The sequence below is a fragment of the Bactrocera tryoni genome, unplaced genomic scaffold, assembly GCF_016617805.1.
Source record: "Bactrocera tryoni isolate S06 unplaced genomic scaffold, CSIRO_BtryS06_freeze2 scaffold_25, whole genome shotgun sequence".
NCBI classification, from domain to species: domain Eukaryota; kingdom Metazoa; phylum Arthropoda; class Insecta; order Diptera; family Tephritidae; genus Bactrocera; species Bactrocera tryoni.
Genome location: NW_024395977.1, coordinates 1,041,168 through 1,059,293, shown reverse-complemented (window position 1 = coordinate 1,059,293; position 18,126 = coordinate 1,041,168). Strand labels below are relative to the sequence as shown.

At 37.5% G+C, this 18,126-nt stretch overlaps 1 pseudogene; it reads left to right on the top strand.

Moving 5' to 3' along the window:
- Positions 1-13,721: 13,721 nt before the first annotated feature.
- On the top strand, positions 13,722-15,168 carry LOC120780607 (annotated as a pseudogene).
- Positions 15,169-18,126: the final 2,958 nt, after the last annotated feature.

The window sequence follows — 18,126 nt, the reverse complement described above, 5'->3', positions numbered from 1 at the left end:
GTGTTTTTGTTATAGTGTTGGGAGAGATCGAGTTATAAATTAATTTTTTTACTAAACTACAGAGTTTCTATTTATCATATAGACTTTTCCCCCGCTTAAAAAAAGCACGCTGAATTGGGTTGGCCGCTTGCATAAAATAAGTTCTGCTTTTATTTGTTTATTATAATTAACTACTGAAATCCTGCTAAATTATTTTAGACAGGTGGTATAAAAATGGTACAAGGGGTCTCTATCGGAATTGGTGTGAAAATTGGACATTGGGCTTGGCACCGCCAACTTTTTGGTGAAATCCCATATCTCGGTCTATAACACTAGTTTACAGTACATTTGTTGCCGAAGAAATTTTAGCTGTTGCTGACTACATATAATATGCTATTTCCAAAAATATAATCTAAATATTTTTATCAGCTCTAGTTTCAGAGTTTCAGCTATGTAGGTATTACACAGAAAAAAACATGTATTTATCAAGAAAAATTTTAATAAGAAAATTAATTAATCATTAAGTTCTAAAAAAACTTCGTTTTAAATCTCTTCTCCGATGTGTAGACTTTGAAAATGACGTATTACAGACCAACGATAGTCAGACATCACATTTGTATCCTAGAAACCCTGATAGCGCTCTTCCAAGACGCGTAAGTCTTGATGCATACTAAATTTTCCGGAAACCTCTCTAGGTGACTATGGAGGAAGTGGAGTTTTATACTCATACTCCATCCCATATTTTTTAATTGTAGCAGAAGGTCTTCTACAAGTTCAATATAATTTTCAGATTTTTTATTTCTGAGAAAATTCTGAATCACAGATACGAATGCTGTCCAGGCCTTTAGTTCTGACTCAGTCATAAAATTTCTAAATTGAGTATCTTTCGTAAGTTGTCTAATTTGGGGGCCATCAAAAATTTCGGCTTTCATCTTTTCCATAGGGAGCTGAGGAAATTTTTGGCAAATGTAAGAAAAGCAGTTCCCATCTTTATCTAGTGATTTTACAAACTGTTTCATGATGCCCAGTTTTATTTGTAATGGTCGAGGGATAATTTTGTTGCGAGCTACTAATGAATTGTGGACTATATTGTGCTTTTCAGGCTCCATTTTTTCTCTCAAGGGCCAGTTTTTTCTAACTATGCTCTTGTTTAGCTCTACTGTCCCAAAGACATATAAAACAGGGAAACTTGGTATAACCACTTTGTTGACCGAGAAGAATGTTGACCATTTTTAAATCGACACAAATTTGCCACTCATGGTCATTATATTTTATTTTGTTCAAGACTAGCGAAATGTTACAATATTTCTCCTTTAACTTTGCACTGTGGGCAATAGGTACCCAAGCTTATTTATTTCCATTATGTAATAAGAATACATTTAAGGCTACGTTTTGAGCTGTCAATGAATAAACGCCAGTCGTTTGGCTCGTATAGACGTATTTATCAACAAGTTTTTGATATCTGAACAAAAGGTAATGCCGTTTTCTTCGGAAAAATAACGCCGTAATTCTGCATCTCTTTCACGATAAAATACTTATTTTAGTATCCGAGGATAGCAAGTTTTTTTCTTTTAGTCTTGATGCTAACAATTCTGAAGCTTGTTTAGAAAGATTTAAATCTCTTACAAGATCATTCAACTCATTTTGGGAAAAGCGTTTTGGCTCATTAGACATACCTTCAAAATCAGCATCATTTTGTGATGAGCTTGGTCCTTCTTCTTCTTCTTCTTAATTGGCGTAGACACCGCTTACGCGATTATAGCCGAGTTAACAACAGCGCGCCAGTCGTTTCTTCTTTTCGCTGCGTGGCGCCAATTGGATATTCCAAGCGAAGCCAGGTCCATCTCCACTTGGTCCTTCCAACGGAGTGGAGGTCTTCCTCTTCCTCTGCTTCCCCCGGCGGGTACTGCGTCGAATACTTTCAGAGCTGGAGTGTTTTCATCCATCCGGACAACATGACCTAGCCAGCGTAGCCGCTGTCTTTTAATTCGCTGAACTATGTCAATGACGTCATAAATCTCGTACAGCTCATCGTTCCATCGGATGCGATATTCGCCGTGGCCAATGCGCAAAGGACCATAAATCTTTCGCAGAATTTTTCTCTCGAAAACTCGTAACGTTGACTCATCGGTTGCTGTCATCGCCCAAGCCTCTGCACCATATAGCAGGACGGGAATTATGAGTGACTTATAGAGTTTGGTTTTTGTTTGTCGAGAGAGGACTTTACTTTTCAATTGCCTACTCAGTCCGAAATAGCACCTGTTGGCAAGAGCAATCCTGCGTTGGATTTCCAGGCTGACATTATTAGTGGTGTTAATGCTGGTTCCTAAATAGACGAAATTATCTACAACTTCAAAGTTATGACTGTCAACAGTGACGTGAGAGCCAAGCCGCGAGTGCGACGACTCTTTGTTTGATGACAGGTATCTCCTGTTTTCGTTTTGCCCTCGTTCACTAACAGACCCATTTTCTGTGCTTCCTTGTCCAGCCTAGAGAAAGCAGAACTAACGGCGCGGGTGTTGAGGTCGATGATATCAATATCGTCGGCATACGCCAGCAGCTGTACACTTTTATAGAAGATGGTACCTTCTCTGTTTAGTTCTGCGGCTCGAACTATTTTCTCCAGGAGCAGGTTGAAGAAGTCGCACGATAGGGAGTCGCCTTGTCTGAAGCCTCGTTTGGTATCGAACGGCTCGGAGAGGTCCTTCCCTATCCTGACGGAGCTTTTCGTGTTGTCAACGTCAGTTTACACAGCCGTATTAGTTTTGCGGGGATACCAAATTCAGACATCGCGGCATAAAGGCAGCTCGTCGCTGTCGAAAGCAGTTTTGAAATCGACGAAGAGGTGGTGTGTGTCGATTCACCTTTCACGGGTCTCTTCCAAGATTTGGCGCATGGTGAATATCTGGTCGGTTGTTGATTTTCCAGGTCTGAAGCCACACTGATAAGGTCCAATCAGTTTGTTGACGGTGGGCTTTAATCTTTCACACAATACGCTCGATAGAACCTTATATGCGATGTTGAGGAGGCTAATCCCACGGTAGTTGGCGCAGATTGTGGGGTCTCCTTTTTTATGGATTGGGCATAGCACACTTAAATTCCAATCGTTGGGCATGCTCTCGTCCGACCATATTTTACAAAGAACTGATGCATGCTCCCTATTAGTTCTTCGCCGCCGTGTTTGAATAGCTCGGCTGGTAGTCCGTCGGCCCCTGCCGCTTTGTTGTTCTTGAGGCGGGCAATTGCTATTCGAACTTCTTCATGGTCGGGTAATGGAACGTCTGCTCCATCGTCATCGATTGGGGAATCGGGTTCTCCTTCTCCTGGTGTTGTGCGTTCACTGCCATTCAGCAGGCTGGGGAAGTGTTCCCTCCATAATTTAACTATGCTCTGGGCATCAGTGACTAGATCACCTTTGGGTGTTCTACAAGAGTATGCTCCGGTTGTGAAACCTTATGTAAGCCGCCGCATTCATTACCCCTGTCGGCCAGCTTATCAAGCTCTTCGTACTCACGCATTTCGGCCTCTTTCTTCTTCTGTCTGCAAATGCGTCTCGCTCCCTCTTCAACTCTCGGTATCTATCCCATCCCGCACGTGTAGTGGTCGATCGTAACGTTGCGAGGTAGGCAGCCTGTTTTCTCTCCTCTGCGACACGGCACTCCTCGTCGAACCAGCTGTTCTTTTGCTCTTTCCGAAAACCAATGGTTTCGGTTGCAGCTGTACGTAAGGAATTTGAAATGCCGTCCCACAGTTCCCTTATACCGAGTTGTAGACTAGTGCTCTCAGAGAGCAGGAGTGCAAGCCGAGTAGAAAATCGTTCGGCTGTCTGTTGTGATTGCAGCTTCTCGACGTCGAACCTTCCTCGTGTTTGTTGGCGTGTGTTTTTTGCTGCACAGAGGCGAGTGCGAATCTTAGCTGCAACAAGATAGTGGTCCGAGTCGATGTTAGGACCTCGGAGCGCACGCACATCTAAAACACTGGAGACGTGTCTTCCATCTATCACAACATGATCGATCTGGTTGGTACTTTTTCGATCCGGAGACAGCCAGGTAGCTTGATGAATCTTCTTATGCTGGAATCTAGCACTACAGATAACCATATTTCGGGCCACGACGAATTGGGGATGTTTCGTCGTGGAGGCTGAATTTACCGACCGTAGTGCCAAATATACCTTCTTTGCCCACCCTGGCGTTAAAGTCGCCAAGCACGATTTTGACATCGTGGCGGGGGCAGCTCTCATAAGCGCGCTCCAAGCGCTCATAGAAGGCATCTTTGGTCACATCGTCCTTCTCTTCCGTCGGGTCGTGGGCGCAAATCAGCGATATGTTGAAGAACCTCGCTTTGATGCGGATTGTGGCTAGACGTTCATTCACCGGAGTGAATGATAGTACTCGGCGACGGAGTCTCTCTCCCACCACGTATCCAACACCAAACTTGCGCTCCTTTATATGGCCACTGTAGTAAATGTCACAAGGACCTACTGGTCTCTGTCCTTGTCCCGTCCATAGCATTTCTTGGACGGCGGTGATGTCAGCATTTATTTTTGCGAGGACATCAACCAGCTGGGCAGCGGTCCTTCCCAATTAAGGGACCGGACATTCCAGGTGCATGCCCCCAAATCGTAGTCCTTATTCCGTTTGCCATGGTCGTCATCAAAAGTGGGTCTCTCATCCGAGGCTGTTTCAACTGTTTCATTGGTATTGTTTTTTACGTGGCGGGTCCCAAGCCCAGCGCACAACCCTATGTAGGGAATGTTTCGCCTTCTCACATTAGCTCGCCTTCGAACGGATGTTCTTAGGCTACCCAGAGGATACTTGGTCAAAGACCGGAAGTAGTGAGCTGCTTGAGCCATGTGTAAAAGAATCGTTTCTGGCCACTCCCAAGTGAATGGCGATCAGAGAACTTTCCTCACTTGCGTGAACTTCTACACATGACTCCATCCTCCTTGGTCCTTCAATGTCTTGCTTTAATGGTTTAGATATATGTATTTTTAGGCTCTGAAGAGTTAGGTGAACGCTGCACTGGACGTTGAACACAACTAGTACTTGGGTACTGCTATTTAGCTCGAGTTTTAGTGTTTAAACCGTTTATGTTCACACTACAGAAACAACAGTCTACGAGACGATTTTGTGGTTCTCGCCAAATAATCGGTGTTACAAATTCAAAGGCACTTCTTTACCACTTTTCCATAATCTTAAATATTTCACACAAGATTTACAAACACAATTGGGAGCCTAAGAATTCATATTTTTATCCAAGAGCACCCCAAAATACTCAAAATAGGTATTTTTCACCAACTCTGATATAACTTTTCTACAATTTTTAAACACATTTTCTCCGCATACATATGTAGCAAAAATGATCTGGTTTATTTAACTAACGTCTTCTTGAACTACTCACGACGCAAAAACTTGAGAAAATAATCTTAACACAGTAAAATACGCCTGTTTTCGATTAATATATATGCTTAAATGATAAAAATCAAAAACAAAGTAACTCGAGCGGCTCAAAAATTTTCGAGGGTAGATTTGACAAAAACAAGTAATAAGTGAACAATATCAATCGCAGAATTCGCGGCAACAGACAAAAAGTTCAATACTGTAAATTAGTGTAATCACTCCTACTTCCCATGTAACACAATTTAAAACTCCATTTGATTTTTTCACTTTACAGTACACAAATAAAGAAGTAATTAATATAACGGAATAAAATTTTGTGCTAATAATTCCCTTAAAGTATGCATGGTTTTGACTAAAAATTATCCAAATCCAGCCAAAACTGTTAAGCCCCTATGTACCGAATATGTGGACCCCGGTACCTATAGTTGACTTTTGACCGAAAGTATCGTTCAGTGTGTGAGATATGAAATTGAAATTCACACAGAATCCTTCCCTGACAATATTATTTCTTTGTATCAAAAATGGGTTGAATCGAGTCAATACTTCCCTGAGCTCCCATATACAAAATATAAAGATTTTCGAACTTCGAGGTCACTTTATGCTGGATATATCCGTCAATATTTGAGTCATCGCAATGAAAATTTCAGAATATGTTTTATTCATAACAGTGTATCTTTGCAGCTAAAATAGATACATTTGGGCGAAAACTTGACCCTCCCCCACATAACTTTTACCAAGATTATCGAACATCCACTTGGCCTTGCCCCATATGATTGGTGGTTGTATGTAAGCTACCTTAATTAAACCCTGGAAACATTTTTTGAGTATGTCGGATATTTGTAGTATATGGGATCAGCAAACATAGATAAAGTCTGTTCGATACTACCCCTTACTCAAATATATTCAATATAAAATGTGCGGTTGCACCCGAATTTTGCCCTTTCTTACTTGTTTTATTTGAATATATTGCATTATTATATTCAATCATTCATAAAATCACTTTAAATAATTTTGTCCGGTTTTTGAGACCAAATGCTCCTATGTGCGACGTAGCAACAGCTAAATTAGGTAAGATAATTTAAAATGGCGTTTTGAAGCCAGCTTCATGAACAATTTAACGACAGCAGCGACATTGCTTTCTTCTGCTATAGATGTGGATTAATGCCGCGATTACTGGACGACACCGCCTTTTGAAATTTGTAGAACTTAAGCCCGTAGTGGCAACTTTAAAATAAGCTGATTTAGTAATGTGGAGCCCATTTTAGTAATGTGGAGCAGCACCTGTGTTGGATTTCGAGGCTGGCGTTATTGTTGGTGTTGATGCTGGTTCCTATACGAGGTGTGTTCAAAAAGTATCGCGAATTTTGTGTTTTCTCAAAAATTATTTATTTATTCATGAATATCTATTTTGTCCCCTTCAAAGTAATCCCCATGAGATATTATACACTTGTGCACACGGTTTTTCCAAACTTCGAAGCACTTCAAAAAATCATTTTTTTTTTTATCTTCTTCAGCTCCTCCTTCGATGCCGTCTTTATCTCGTCAAGAGAAGCGTAACGTCGTCCTTTCATGGGCCTCTTCAGTTTAGGGAACAAGAAAAAGTCACAGGGGGCCAGATCTGGGGAATACGGTGGCTGCGGCATCATTAGTGTGTTGTTTTTGGCCAAAAAGTCGCGCACAAGCAACGATGTGTGAGCAGTGGCGTTATCGTGGTGCAAAAGCCAATTTTTGTTCTTCCACAAATCCGGGCGTTTCTGGCGGATTGCGCATAACTTACCAATAAATATGTTTAGGTCCTCAGCAACTTTTCTAACGGTGATTCGACGATTGGCCCATACCATTTTCTCCACTTCATTAATTTTTTCGTCTGTTGTTGAAGTGCTCGGGCGTCCGGCACGCTCTTCGTCGTTCACATCTTCTCGGCCTTCTGAGAACATTTTGTACCACCAATAAACGTTGCTTCGGCCCAAGGTAGCTTCTCCGTATGCCACAGTCAACATTCGGAATGCATCCGCGCACTTAATTTCGTTTTTCACACAAAATTTGATACATATTCTTTGATCCATTTTTTTGAATGGGTAAAAATCGAAGACGATCCAAAACACGTGCAAGCAAAGCAGCTGTCAACAATTAAATGAACATTCAAAATGGCCGAGCTTGTCGGCATAAGTGAGAGACATGAGTACCAACATAACGCCATAAAAAATTCGAAATTCGAATATACGTAACCCGCGAAAATTCAAAATTCGCAATACTTTTTGAACTTTTTGATTGTCCCTGCTTGATTCTGAAGTAGCAGTGGTTCAGGTAAAGTCAACTAGATCGGTTAGATACTGTGGAAAGTGAAGTCTTAATTTATGAAGTAAGCCATGGTGCCATACTCTATCGAATGCCGGGGATACGTCAAGAAAAACAGCTGTGCAGTTGTGCTTCTTTTCCATCGCATCTTCGATTAAGCTCGTTATTCGATGAACTTGATCGATTGTGGAATGTTGAGATCTAAATTCAAATTGATGAATGGGTATAAGTCCCTTTTCTTCAATCATGTTCTGAAGTCTTCTTATGATTACAGCTTCAAGTAGTTTGGACAAAATAGGCAACAGTGAAATTGGACGATACGAGGCTTCATGTGCGCTTTTGTCTGGTTTTTGTACCATAATGATTTCAGATTTTTTAGTACATCAGCAGTCACCAAGTCGAAGCCGGGAGCTTTTTTTGGTTTAAATCTACTTTTAATAATATTTTCTTCTTCTTTATTTGTTGCTGGTTGGATTTCACCCACGTATTGGGATTCTTCCAACTGCGGTAGCGTACCATTGAACGCAAAAGGACTAAATGTTTTAGTTAGTTTTTCTGAGAAAACTTCCGGTTTTCTTCGCCGCTTCTGGCCCAGGATCCGTTTAGCTTTCTGAAGGGTTGATTCGACAATATTGGTTTCCTAGCATTTTTTACAGTTTTCCAAAGGGAATAATCCGTATGTTTGTTTGGCGTTATGTTCTCAATATAATTAGAAATATTTTGATAACTAAATAATTTTTTTGGGTGCTGAGAATCTTAGTTAAAATGTTTAGTTCTGTTTTATACTGAGGAAATCGCGGGATTTGCAATTTTCTTTATGACTTCTAAAGTATCGGAAGTATATTTAGTATAAAAGTTTTTTTGTTTAGGAACAAGAGTACTTTCCAAGCCGATTCTTGAATAGTTTTCGTAAATGTATGAACTTCATCTTCTAACATATCTTGAGTAGTTATATTTACTTCAGAATCAATATTTTTGTAGAGCATAACTTTGAAATACTCCCAGTCCGTATGTCTATTACGGAGACAAGGTGGTATGTCGACTTCTTGTAGATAGCCATTTAAGATTGGATATAGTGGCGAGTGGTCCGAATTTAAGTCCAACCCATTTTCCATGGTAATGAATTTCTTAGATATTTGTCGAGTGATGAAAAAGCCGATCAGGTCAGGTAGTTTTCTTGTGCCGGAAAGCCAGTAATTCGGTTTGCCAGTAGACATAAAGTGGCATCCAATAGCTATAGCAGCTTTAAATAGCTCTCTTCCCTTCGGTGTCGTTATTCTTGAGCCCCATTGGGAGTGTTTTGCGTTAAAGTCACCACCCATGATGAATTTTCCATGATGTTTTAGTATAAGTTCCGTGTACAAGTCCATTTTGATATTGTGTCTAGGTGGGCTATATATTGCAGTAGTGGTTATTTTTCCGAAACTGGATTCAACCGATATGGTCATGGTTAGGAATTCTGGGACACTTAAAATAATTTCTTCGTCGTGGGGAATATTATCTCTGATAATTATGGCACTCCCCCTCTCGCATTGTTATACGTCTTGCAGTTTTTTATTTTAACGAAAGTTTCATTAGTAAAATGGGTTTCTGATATAAGACAAATATCAATTTTTTCTACATGGAGTAATGCTTCTAATTATTTTCTTCGTTTGAGTAAGCCATTTGCATTCCAGGTCATAATTTTATCGGTTTCATTTTTGCGTTTTACTTTCGCTTCGCTGTCACTCTAGTTGAGTAAGACCTTCGTGGGTAAGTTTACCTTGCTCTTCTAGCTTATTAAGCTTATCGAGAATTAACGAGAAATTATTGGTAACATCACTAAGGGAATTCGAATTTGTATGGTTTGCTGACGTATATATGTTGTTGAATTTGACTAGTACCTTTGATTATTCTGGCAAATGAGGGTTTCCAGATTGCTGACTTACATTAGTAACATCCTTCTGAGGAGCAGCCGAAGCGTTGTACTTAAGCGTTTTGGTTGTTGGTTATGCTCTTTCTTCACATCCCCTCTAGTTCGCAGTGTGATTCTGATTGCAGTTGCAGCATTTTGGCGGTAGTTCGACAGGTTTTGTGCAACTTAGAGTTGCGTGATTTCCGGCGCACTTCACACACTTTGGTGGTTTACAACAATAATTTCTGGTGTGACCGAATGCCTGACAAGGCACTGCGGTAAAAGATTCGAGGGCTTGATGGGCTCGAGTTTGACGACAGAATATAAAATATGTTTGATTTCGTAAATTATCTTTATGTTCTCTGTAGATTCGAAGCATACGATAAACATATTTAATGGATTTTTTGTTTTGTGTTGAAGTTTATTTATGACCTTTGTAACTTTAAAACCCTGCTTCTGAAGATCTGTGACAATGCTTCCCGGCTCACATGAGTGATGAAGGTTTTTTGTCATTACGCGTATATCCCGTGTTTGCTTGTCCTCGTACGAGTACCACGAAATTTGCGTCGTTTAATTTCCTTGCAAGTATTCTATAATCTGAACTGCCAGAAAGGTTTATTTTACATGAACTCTGTTGTGTAAGAATTTTTAACTTTTGCGTTTACCGAGGAAGTTTTCATTTTGGAGTTTAAGTGTCGCATTTTAATTTTATTCAATGATCGCCCACCATGAGGCGGGGTTTGTGGGCCCATCACGATCTAATGGAAATGTGGATACGTTAAGTGATATGAACTGCTTTATCAACTGCCTTACCGACTGTGCAGATAATGTAGTGTTCCTGGCCGCCTACAACTCTGCGTAAACAGCTGGTTTGCTGTGTGACAGGAACAGCTGATAACCACTTCAGATGTGCAAAGGAGAATCTTAACGCGAAAACTAGCTGAGTGTTTTTTAATTTGATAATATATTTTTTTGTTTTTTTTTTTTTTTTTATTTAATATGATTTTGTGTTAAATTGTTTATGGTTTTCAAACATTAATGCAGATAGTTGATGTACCACGTGATGTCAACGATGCTGAGGACCTCCGGCGAATCTGCCCGCGAACCATCACAGCCAGGATTGCAAGTTAATTGAAGCAAATTGAGGAGCACAACTAACTGTTGACTGTACACTTTGACCGTACACTTTAACAATATTGAATGAACAAATGTTTTGCGTTATTGCCATTTCGCGACGTTAACAATAAATGCTACAATTTTGCGACGTTATTGAAATTATTACGTTTTATAATAACGGTTTATTAGGAACTAATTTTATAGAATATATTTTGCCTTGACTTGCATTTTTTTATCGATTTATTGACATCCATATAATTGTAAATCTAAACCTATTCCTCTTTTGGCATTATAATCAATATCATACATATAATCATTTGTCGATATTACATCTAATATATCTATGAATGTGGTTATAATATATATTCTTTATTACATACTAAAGTAACAAACAACAAACTTCCTCTGGCCGTGGTTGATATTATGTGAACATTTTTGTGAATAGAAGTCTGTTTTACAACATTTCTACAACAAAAAGTAACATCTGTTGCTTTCAAGCTTCAGAAGATATGCTTTTTCTTACGAAAATATTGTTTAATGAATATCATCTGGATTATTTATTTATCCTTCAGTGCAAAATAAAACTAATTTTAACTTGTCCTGTTCCAAAGGTTACCCATACTCAATTTTCGTTAATACAATCGTTTTGGCAAAAAAAATTAGATCTCGCTGTAGCGTTGGAACTTGGGTAGTACTGACTGGGGAAAGTAAAGCTTCAAAGACGGCATACGTATGCTCTATCAGCTTCTGTCAAACAGTTTTTCGAACAAGCTTCTCAATTGCCTACTCAGTCCGAAGTATCACCTGTTGGCAAGAGTTATTCTGCGTTGGATTTCTAGGCTGACATTGTTGGTGGTGTTTACGCTGGTTCCAAGATAAACGAAATTATCTACAACTTCAAAGTTATGACTGCCAACAGTGACGTGAGAGCCAAGTCGCGAATGCGACGACTGTTTGTTTGATGACAGGAGATATTTTGTCTAGCCCTCGTTCTTTGCCAGACCTATATGCTTTGCTTTCTTATCCGATCTAGAGTAAGCGGAGCTAACGATCCGGTTGTTGAGGCCAATGATATCGATATCATCGGGCTACGCCAGTAGCTGAACATTCTTGTAAAATATACTACCCTCTCTATTTAGTTCTGCAGCTTGAATTATTTTCTCTAAAAGTAGATTGAAGGAGTCGCACGATAGAAATTCTTCTTATCTTTAAAAAAATACCTGGTGGCTCAAACTCCCAACACCTGACAATTCACCCACCATTGCTAGCCCAAAGGTTGCAAACATATTGGTTTTTCAAAAGCACACACAAACACACTTACATTTACCTCTTTCCATTTGGTTGCTGTTCGCCGGCCCTCTTATGGAATTTAACGTTTCTTCTAAGTCCGACCACAACATTTACTGTACTTGAGGGTTAGTCAGAGTTAGCTTCCCTCGTTGCAACTCAGGATGCTGCTTCCAAAATATTACATAATAATGAAGCTGCTCTTGTATTGTTCTTTAAAATTTTGAATTCCTAAAAATAAATTAATTATTGTATTTTCACCAAAATTAATAAATTTGCAAAATTATTTACTTCTCTTGGTTGTCAATTTCTTTTTTTTTGTTTTGTGTGTATATATAAAACGGCTGGTTCACAGCAAAGTTCTTTTCGCCTCGCGGTGGTGAGTTTATTGTGCTATTTGCTTGTGAGGTTTGAGTAAGAATAACCTGACAAATCAGTTGTGAGGTTTTTTGAGAATGGGGCTATTAATTTTCTTTTGTTGGTTTATTTCAAACACAGTTTTGACAGTTCCACATCTATTGTGATCTAAAATACGATCCAAAGCAATGTAGAATTTAAAAACTATTGTGAATTGGAAAGAACTTACGATCCGTTTGCTATTGTATGTCTTAATACACAGTACAACAGCTAATCTGGGGGGTAAGAAATTCCAAGTCAGGGTGATGGTGCTAGGTCAGTATAGTAAAACCCTCAAAGGGTTTGGCGTTCGTATGTGTCAGTTTTTATGACCTTTTAAATTTTTCTTATATTATAATGAACGAAAATTGGGTACCAAATATAGTGTGTAAAAGCTGCTACAACCGTCTAATGGATTGGAAAAATAGATAATAGTGGTTCGCGAGTTATGTTAAACTACGTTTTTGCCAAAATGTTACAACTAAGCGAAAAAACATCAAGATAAGGAAAAAATTCAAAAAGTCATAAAAAAAAACTGACACATACGAAAGCCAAACCCTTTGAGGGTTTTACTATACTGACCTAGTTTCATCACCCTGACTTGGAATTTCTCACCCCCCAGACAATAATCCCAAATATGTTCCAGTGATATCAATCACCGCATACGATTGACATATCACGCAATTTTCTTTCGAATGCTTTCCGATTCGTGCGCAGATGTTACGATTCGACCCCTGAATAGAGATCATCATAGATATTAATCGATTCTTTATATTATATGTTGTAAGGAACTCAAACACGTAAAAATTAAAAGTTAATCAATTTCGCATAAATTACGTAGTTATTCTGAAACAAAGTCAACATGTATTTTTATTTTTATTGGTTATTATGGGTAATTATGCTTATATATATCGGAATATTTATTTTCATTCAAGTGTAAATAGATCACTCAATAAAGAGCTGATTAGACCTGTTCGTTTTCAATTTGAGACATTTTTGTGACTGTCACGTAATGAATTGCAAAATCGTCTCAAGTCACACAAATTTTCTCTAATTGAAAATCTCAATTTTAAAGATTTGTGACTGTAGGCGTGTTTTATTTGACCAGCAAATTAAGCTATTAGCTTATTTTGTATGGAAGACTTAGTCAACATAATTATGTTGGCTTGTCATAAGCTATCATAGCTTGTTTATTGGGCTAGAGGCATTGCCAGTTAAAATGCTTTTTTCATTCACAATAGCTATGATTTTTCCCAAAAAAGTAGTTGGCAATAGCGACAACCCTCATTTTGACAGATAAAAATGTAAACAAATGAAAAACATATAAATGAAAAGTATAGAAGTACACGAAATGGAAAATTTTATAAAAGATGCGGTAAGTAGGGATTTTAAATTAAAATTAAGACAAAATTAAATTTGTGCGTTTTCCAGTTGCTTGGTACTATGTGCACCAATTCAAATAATGAAGTGGTTAAGGAAATATTGACCATCCTTGCTGGTTTAGCTGCTGAGTCAAGTTCGTCATCGGAGGATTCAGAACAAGAGCAGATAGAGAATCCAAAATGCTCTAATTTTGTGGACACCATAGATAATTTTGGAGATGAGGATTTCAAATCACACTTTCGTTTGAGCCGCACCACTTTAGATTACTTAATAGGTATGCTTTGTTATTGTTATGAGACTTTTCTGTATGAGTATTTTTTGCAGGAAGATATGAAGAAAATGAACAAACCCGTTTTGCTACGAAGTCCGGAAAAGCCAAAATTCCTGCTAAAACAATGATGTACATGTATATATGGTACTTAAGTAATACAATTACCTACAGACAACTAGCCGTATTGTTTGGTGTAACGAAGTCCACTGCATGGGCGATTGTTCGTCGGGTTGTCGCGTCGGTTATCTCAATAGGATATGAGTTTGTTAAGCGGCCAACTGGAGATGCGTTGGAAAAAACAACTCGCAAGTTTTTACAAAGGAAACAAATACCAGGTGTTATTGGTGCTATTGATTGTACCCACATAACAATTAATGCACCAATAAAAAACAAACATTAATTTTTTGATCGTAAACGTAATTATAGTGTTGTTCTGCAGGCCATTGTCGATGCTGATAAAAAATTTATTGATATTTATTGTGGTGAACCCGGATCATATCATGACTCTAGAGTGCAAAAAAGGTCAGCATTTTATAGAAAAGCGGAAAATAATATGGAAAGTTTATTTCCAAATTCTACTTTTATTCTCGGGGACTCGGCATACCCTTGCAGAAATTACCTCATACCGGTGTTTAAAGATTATGGTTCGTTAACGCCCAATCAAATCAGCTTTAACAAAACACATTATTCAGCAAGAAAAGTTGTTGAAATGCACTGAAAGGACGTTTCCGAAGGCTTCTTAAATTTACGGAGCACAGAAATTTGTGTGCAATTTCGAATTTTGTTGCAAGTGCATGCATTATGCACAATATACATATGTATTATCACAAACGACGATACAATTATTGACCCTCAAATTGAAAGTGCCGAACCGCAGCCAGAACCTGCTAATGAGCTGGCGAGAGAAGCAAGTGGAGATCGTCGGAATCAGTTGCTTACAGTTTTAACACGAAGAAATTAATAAATTTTAATTTTTTTAATTTTAAAATGCACTTTTAGAGCAACATTTTCCATTTCCAATCTCAAATAATAAAATTATTTATAATTTTACGACATATTTGTTTTATATAATCACGTACATATACGTATGCATTTGCAGATTTGTATGTAAAAAATGTTCATTTTATGATAAGCTTGATTTTATATTTCCGTTAAATAAAACAATACATATTCGTTAAGAAATCAAGTAGCTTTTCTAATTTTTATTCACAAAAGACTGCTGTAAAATTTTTAATTTTTCTTCTTCTATTCTCAGTTTTTTTTTTTTTTGTTCAATTTCTATTAGAATATGTTGTTTTTCGGCCATATCCTGTATTTGTTTTTCTATATTCGTGTAAAACTTCGCCTTCACTTCAGCACTTTTCCTTTTTTGTTCGATTTTTTTATCAAAATATCGTTCTTTAGCGCTTTTCCGATAACGTCGATTTGGAACAGGATTTGCTGCGTTCGGCTCCTGTGAATACACTGCATTCGGTATGCATATGCTACGGCTTAGTGCAGACTGGCTCTGCCTTGAAGTACTTGGCATATCGTCGAGCATTGTCTAAAAATCAGGTTGAATCCTTACCTGTTTAAAAATATAAAGAAGCGAATGCAATATAAGCAATACATAATGAACATTAAATTTTAACTAACCACGAGACTCAACCAATGCCTCTTGAGGTTCTGTCCCAATGTTTATGGTATGGTTGTTGGACACCAAGCAACTTTCGCCAAAAATATCGTCCATTTCGCGCATATAAGGTACTGTGCACGGAGAAGTGCCAGTCTGCTTCTCGTTGTCTTTTGCTGTTTTGTAGGCATTCAAAAGCGTTCGCATTTTTGATACAAGGGCAGCCGCATTAATTGTTGTATCCTGTGGAAACAAATGTAATAAATTTTTACAAAATAACTTTAAAATATTCTTACTGTAAATCCTTGATATACCATGTCCTCCAAGACGTTTTCATATGCGAACTTTTTCTTCCGCGCATGCAGGAACTCATCCTTTCTCTCAGTGTAGCACTTCAGGAATAGAAGTGTCTCGGCCTTTGTCCAAACTTTTCTTTTGCTGTATATAAACGAAATAAATAATTATTTAGTTTGTGAAAAGTTTGTTTACAAAATTTAAAAATTCAAAAATTTCGTTGCAATAAATTGAATATCAGCTGATTGTTATTGCCCGCGTTGCCAACATAATGCATATTTAAGCGAAAATGAGAAATAAGCTAAATGCGTTTTATTTGTCCATGGTTTAGCTATTAGCTTATGATGGTCAAATAAAACACGCCTAACACCAAAGTACAGAATTGCTCGGTTAAAATACTCTTCTATAAAAGTCCGTATTCAGCTCTTAAGTAATTGCTCAAGAAAAAAATACACTAGAGGTATTTGTTTGCACTTGCAAGATTGCAGATTGCAAAAATACTATACAAAGGCACGAGAGCACCCATTGCAGAATCTAGTGATATATGAACGTCTGATTCGGTCAATGTATTATGAATGACTATTATGCATGGCTATTGTGAATTGGCGCACTTTCTGCATAAATTTTTAACAAAAAATACTGCAACAATTTCTTTTAATTTAAATAGAAATTATAAAATCCATTTAAAACTTACCTTCCTCGACAATTTAACGACATAATATGTCTTTATGTAAAATGACAGATAAAACAGGGTCGAAATTATATTTTTGCGTGACATTGCACGAAAATATACATGGGTTTTCGTCTGACATATTTTACAGTCATTGCAAATAATTGTTTGCTTGTGTTTGTTGTTGTGCCGGTGCACCAAGAGGAAATATATGCCATTCTTGCACCGTGCAAGGGTTTTGCAAGAGCAAGAAAATACTCCTATTATTTCTTAAAGTAATTTTGATAGCTGGTTACACCTTGTGAAATAAACTTTGTGTGTAATATGTACGTATGTATGTGTGCAATATTTACGTTATTTCCATTGCGATTTAAAGAAAGTCGTTGATGATCGGTGAGTTTTATACAACATTTTAAAAGTAACTATACTTCATAATTATGATCAGGAATAATGGGATGCCCAACTTATTCCAGTGTGAGAACGTCTCAAAATAAGCGTTTTTTATAACATTTTCCATTATGGCCAGATCGAACAAAATAACAATTTTTGGGCATTTATTAACCCAATACCCAACATTTAGTACGAATATAAATTACTAAATAGTGGTTATTTATTATATGGAGAAACTATTTAAATCTTTTTAAAGAATATTATAACAACTGACTTTTGTCCTTTCAATACCCAATAATCGGATTTAAGGTTGTTAGCTCTCAATCATTAAAAGTTTTTAATAATTTTCAATTGAAAATAATACTATGATGTTTCAAATTACAAAACATTTCATCAAATACCTTTAAATTTCACAAATTTATTTAATTTTCATTGTTTTACATTTTTGATAAGATGTCTTGAACGACGCAACAAATCCCTCCGTTTATATATTTTTTTGGTAAGATTTCAATCTGGCCATCGCTCGTTTCCAATTGCTAAACGTCAAAACCTCCCCAATCCAGTCAACTGTCAAAGTTTAGGTGGTTTTGACGTTTAGTAATTGTTCTCTCTTTTCCAGTGAGAGAGGAGTTGGGCATCCCATTATTCCTGATTATGATTTTAACTAATTGTAGAATGAATTTAACGATTACTTTGAATTTCCTTCAACAAACAAATTGATTGGTTCTTCGCAAAATCAGGACTGCCATATACACATTTTATTGAAAAGTTATTAAAAATTAGTATTAGATTTCTACAGAGCTGCATACTAGCACAAAAAATTTTCTGCAGGAAGTTTTCTTGACCATTTCTTGATCGTTTTTTTATATAAAGTTTTTACATTTCCTGAGAGCTGGATAGTAAGCTTAAATATGAACTGAAAACGAAGATGGTAATGAACTGACCGTTTATTGCCACCGAAATTTGTCGAGATAATTATTTAAGGAAATATCGTTAAACATAAGCAATAAGTTGTTTTCTTTGGTATTAAAACATGTATACAGTTTTTTGAATAACATAAATTGCTTGTCAAGATCCCTCGTAAATATTTTTCAACACGGTTTTATCTACTTTTCACAGGTTTGGTAAACCCTTAAT